This window comes from Aotus nancymaae, unplaced genomic scaffold (genome assembly GCF_030222135.1).
Source record: "Aotus nancymaae isolate 86718 unplaced genomic scaffold, 86718_ANA_hifiasm-v0.15.2.pri h1tg000006l, whole genome shotgun sequence".
In the NCBI taxonomy this organism is placed as follows: domain Eukaryota; kingdom Metazoa; phylum Chordata; class Mammalia; order Primates; family Aotidae; genus Aotus; species Aotus nancymaae.
In genome coordinates this window covers 8,724,732-8,730,256 of record NW_026988417.1, presented here as the reverse complement: position 1 = coordinate 8,730,256, position 5,525 = coordinate 8,724,732, and the positions used below count along the sequence as shown (strand labels likewise).

The window sequence follows — 5,525 nt, the reverse complement described above, 5'->3', positions numbered from 1 at the left end:
GTTTGCAATCTACCCATCTGACAAAGGTCTAATATACAGAATTTACAAGGAGCTTAAACAAATTTACAAGAAAAAAACAAATAATCCCATCAAAAAGTGGGCAAAGGATATGAACAGACACTTCTCAAAAGAAGAAATTTATGTGCTAACAAACATATGAAAAAAAGCTCAACATCACTGGTCATTAGAGAAATGCAAATCAAAACCACAGCGAGATACCATCTCACGCCAGTCAGAGTGGCAATTATTAAAAAGTCAAGAGCTTTTCAAACTGCCATCTGTGGTGGAGCTGCCACCAAAATGCAGATTTTTGTAAAAATCCTTAGGGGAAGGCCATCACCCTCGAGGTTGAACCCTCAGATATGATAGAAAATGTAAAGGCTGAGATCCAGGATAAGGAAGGAATTCCTCCTGATCAGCAAAGACTGATGTTTGCTGGCAAGCAACTGGAAGATAGGCGTACTCTGTCTGACTGCAACATTCAAAAGGAGTCTACTCTTCATCTTGTGTTGAGACTTTGTGATGGTGCTAAGAAAAGGAAGAAGTCTTACACCACTCCCAAGAAGAATAAGCACAAGAGAAAGAAGGTTAAGCTGGCCATCCTGAAATATTATAAGGTGGATGAGAATGGCAAAATGAGTTGCCTTCGTCAAGACTGCCCTGCTGATGAATGTGGGGCTGGAGTGTTTATGGCAAGCCACTTTGACAGACATTATTGTGGCACATGTTGCCTCACTTACTGCTTCAGCAAACCAGAGGACAAGTAACTGCATGTGTTAATAAAAGACATGAACTCACATTCATTGTTGGATTAAAAAAAAAAAGTCAAGAAACAGTAGATGCTGGTGAGGCTGTGGAGAAATAGGAACACTTTAACATGTGGTGGGAGTGTAAATTGGTTAAACCATTGTCGTAGACTGTGGCAATTCCTCAAGGATATAGAACCAGACATACCATTTGACCTAGCAATCCCATTAGGAATATAAATCATTCTATTATAAAGACATGCACATGTATGTTTATAGTGGCACTATTTACAATAGCAAAGACATGGAACCAACCCAAATGCCCATCAATGATAGACTGGATAAAGAAAATGTGGCACATACATACCATGGAATACTATGCAGCCATAAAAAGGAATGAGATCATGTCATTGGCAGGGAAATGTATGGAGCTGGAAGCCATCATCCTCAGCAAACTAACAGAGGAACAGAAAAGCAAACACCACATGTTCTCACTCATAAGTGGGAGGAGCTGAATAATGAGAACACATGGACACAGGGAGGGGAACAACTCACACGGGGGCCAGTCAGGGGGTGGGGGCGGTATTAGGACAAATAGCTAATGCAGGTGGGGCTTAACACCTAGATGACGGGTTGATAGGTGTAGCAGTCCACCATGGCACATGTATACCTATGTAACAAACCTACATGTTCTATACTTGTATCTCAGAACTTTAAGTAAAAAAAAAAAAAAAAAAAAAAAAAAAAAGAGGACAGTAATCCAGCTACCTCTCTTTGCACTATGTCAGGCTACTAGTGGAAGTCAGTCTGCAATCCAGAAAATGGACCTAACCATAACTTGACCATGCTGGCAGCCTGATCTCAGACTTTTAGGCTCCAGAACTATAAAAACGAAATGTCTGCTGTTTATAAGCCAGCCTTTGTTATAACAGCCAGAATGGACTAAGATGATTCTTCTTATCCCAGTAAGATGCTGCCTCATGCTCTAGTTCACTGCTTTCAATTAGCTCTCTTGACTCCACATTGTGAAATATTCTGCTAAGGGATGAAACCCGCAGGGGAGGCAGCACTCACTTTAATGTATTTCTCTGGGGTCTTGATCCCTCAATCTGGCCTGCCTGGGATATTTTTTGGTGCCTTCAAACAGACCTTTTAAAAAATTTTCAGCATTTACAGTTGTGCCTGGTGACAAGTTAGGTCTGATAACAGCAAACTATCTTCAGCCAGATGCAAAAGTCTGAATTAAGTTTTGCATAGGACTCGGCATGTAAGAAGTTTCTAATTCAGTGTGGGTTCTCTTTCCGGATGAAAAAAGGTTAATGGTTTATCTGGACATGAGAGGAAGAACACCCTAATGTTCTCTGATTTTTCAAGACACACAGTTGTTCTCATTGACCCGAAAGGAAGCTCACATTTGAGACTAAGTGGTGTAGGGTCTTCTGTCACATGCATCATTCGTAAGACTAGGTTGGGGAAACATGAAGACTAGCAGGCACTACAGAGACCAGCGGGGGTTCAAGGACCCGCTCATGATGTTCTCTGGTGTAAGCCTCTGAAATTTCAGGCAAAGACTGGGTCTACCCACACTGTGTTTTTATCAGATTCTCAAAGGATCCTTGAGACAAGGCTAAGATGCAGTGATCCAATCTGAGGAACTGAGGCAGCATGAGAGAAGGTGAATTTACCTGGGGTTTTGCTCTTGTCACCCAGGCTGGAGTGCAATGGCGTGATTTTGGCTCACTGCAACCTCTGCCTCCTGGGTTCAAGTGATTCTCCTGCTTCAGCCTCCCCAGTAGTTGGGGTTACAGCTATGCCCGGCTAAATTTTGTATTAGTAGTAGGGAGGGAGTTTCACTGTGTTGGCCAGGCTGATCTCGAACTCCTGACCTCAGGTGATCCATCCACCTTGACCTTCCAAGGTGCAGGTATTAGAGGCATGAACCACCGTGCACGGCCTCTTCCTGTTCTTACAAGGACACCAGTCCCTACTGGATTAGGGCCCCACCCTTATAACCTCATTTAACTGTAATTTCCTCCGTAAAGGTACTATCTCCAAATATAGTCACCTAGTGAGATTCTAAAGGCTGGGGCTTCAACATGTGAAATTTGAGGTAGACAATTTAACCCATAACAGAAGGACTAGTCAAGATTATGGTTAGTGACAGCACTGAGGCTGAAGATGGACAGCCCTTAGTGCCTCCCTGACCCCCAAGAATGAGCTCCTCAGTGGAGGATGTGTTTTCTCATATCCGAGGCTTCCGTGCCTATATAGTAAGTGCTCACTGAATATGTGACGGATCCCAGGAGTTCTAACTGGGATCTCCTCTCAGTGCGATATATATGTTTTCCCTTCCCTAAATGTAATGACAAGCCCAGAGTGGGCAGATGATTCGCCTGTGATTACACAGTGGCTTGGTTGCAGTGGGAGGGCTAGAACCCAGATCTCCTGCCTCCAAACCCAGTGCGCTCTCCACCGCCCCCAGGTGGGCCTCCTTCACTCGTTGCTAAAATCAGAGAAGAGGGAGCAAATCTGTGAGGCTGGGAGTCAGCACTGGCTCATTTCCTCTTACAGGATATTTGTATTTAAATCTGTGTGCCAGGCCGAGGAGGAGAAATCGAAGCCATGTGTGTGCAGTGGGCTCCCAGCAGCCTGGAGGGCTGGGGAGGTCATGGACCTGAGGCCAGGAGACAGGGTCACACCGGGGAGGCCTGACTCATTTGGCCTCCTGACTTTCCTACGCTCCAGCCCCACTTCATTTTTTGATGCTGCAATGTGTGTGTGTGTGTGTGTTTGTGTGTGTGTGCACATGTGTGCGCATGCATGCACACACACACACATGCAGAAACCTTGAAAGAATTGAATGAGGACTCTGCAACTAGCACTACAATTTTCCAGCCTCAAATCCCAAATGAAAGAAACGCCAAGTTAGCTCATGTCTTCATATCTGAGTTAGAAATTAGAATAAAAATGAAAATGAAATGTTCTTAAGATGCTGAGAAAAAAGTCTTTCCATCCTGTTTCTAGGATAGAGTTTTAAACAATGAGGCTGCAGAGGCTGACAGCTTCCATGGAAAGGAGTAGATCTTTCACGGATGGTTGAAGTTGCAGGCCGACTTCCCAAACCTTTCAGGGCTGGGGCTGGGAATGCCGTTTCTGACTTCGCCACTGATGGGCTAGCTGGTGCTTGGCGTGTGACTGTCCTCTGGGGCTGTGGTTTTCTCATCAGCGTTGGGTTGCTCGTATGGAGGGATTAGTGTGTGTTGGGAGTCCCATCCCTACCAACTGTTTTATACACGTGGTAGCATTTCATCCTCATGCTCGCCCTGTCACGTGGCTATTCCCATCCCTATCTTATAGGCGGGAAAGTAGGTACGTGAAGGCACTCGGTTTTGAAGGATGAAGCTGAAAAGTACCACCGACTCTCCTGCCTCTATGGTGGCCTTTGCGATTTTTTGAGCGAGGATATCTGCATGATCTTTGGCAAGACCTTTAACATCTGTTAACTTATACTAATATCTCTAATCTCCTGTATTGCCCTAACCAGGCTCCTAGGACTCACACCCTACTCATTCACACCAACCACCCAACTATCAATAAACCTAGGCATAGCAATTCCCTTATGAGCAGGCACAGTACTTACAGGATTCCGCTTTAAAACAGAAATATCCCTGGCCCGCTTTCTACCACAAGGCACACCTACACTGCTTATTCCTACATTAGTAATTATCGAAACTCTTAGCCTATTTATTCAACCAACAACACTAGCTGTACGATTAACAGCCAACATCACAGCCGGTCACCTATTAATACACCTTATGGGAGGAGCCACAATAGCACTGTTTACTATTAATCTCCCTATGTCTACACTTACTCTTATTATTCTTATGCTATTAACCATCCTTGAACTAGCCATAGTACACATCTCTGTATTTTGGTGTCCGTGTCTGTAAAGGGGACTGTGGGAGACCAGAATACGCCACCCCCAAATAGGAAGGACTGTTGAGCTGAAGGCAATTAAGAAGAAGTAGATGCAGGAAGGCTCTCTGCTCTCTGTCTATTTGCCTAAAAGCAGGACATAGATTGAAAAGGACAAGAGGTATCCCACCTTCACTCTGCAGGGAGGACAAAGGGTAACCATGGAAGACAATGTTAGAGATGACACCAGGTCCAGCTTTCCTAACCCGCCTCCATCTGCCTGTTATCTGCCTTCCCACAAGTTGCCACCCCTAGAGACTCAAAGTCCTTTTTTCCTTTGTCTTGTCACTCTCTAAAAATGTGCTGTTTTTTATTTGTTTGCTTGTGGTTGAAGATGCTATATAAGCTATAAGCTGGAATCCAAAGCCACCTCTTTGAGAACTACCCATTCCCTGGGTGTCTCCCATGTATATGTGAAATATACATGTTACTAAACTCGGTTTGTTTTTCTTTTCTTGTTAGTCTGTCTTTTGTTACAGGGGTCTGCTCCAACTAAGAACTTATGAGAATTGAAGAATAAATCATTTTACTTCTCCAACAGGATCATAATAGTATCCACTTTAGTGGATTGCTATGGGGATTAAATAAATAAAACCCCTGCACTTTATTAAATCAAAAAGGTGGTGCCTGGTACATGGTAAGCACTGAATTCAGTACTAGCTGTCACCATTAGTCCTATTATCCTTCAAATCTGCGCTGTGAAAGGTGGAGGCGAGGCCCTTTGGCTATAAGCAACAAATGGCAACTCTGGCCAGCAGAAGCAAAAAGGCAAGTTCTAGGAGAACTCTGTCCTTGCTCTTAGTA

General features: G+C 44.1%; 1 pseudogene; it reads left to right on the top strand.

Annotated features, from left to right (window-relative positions):
* Positions 1-300: 300 nt before the first annotated feature.
* On the top strand, positions 301-767 carry LOC105727213 (ubiquitin-ribosomal protein eS31 fusion protein-like; annotated as a pseudogene).
* Positions 768-5,525: the final 4,758 nt, after the last annotated feature.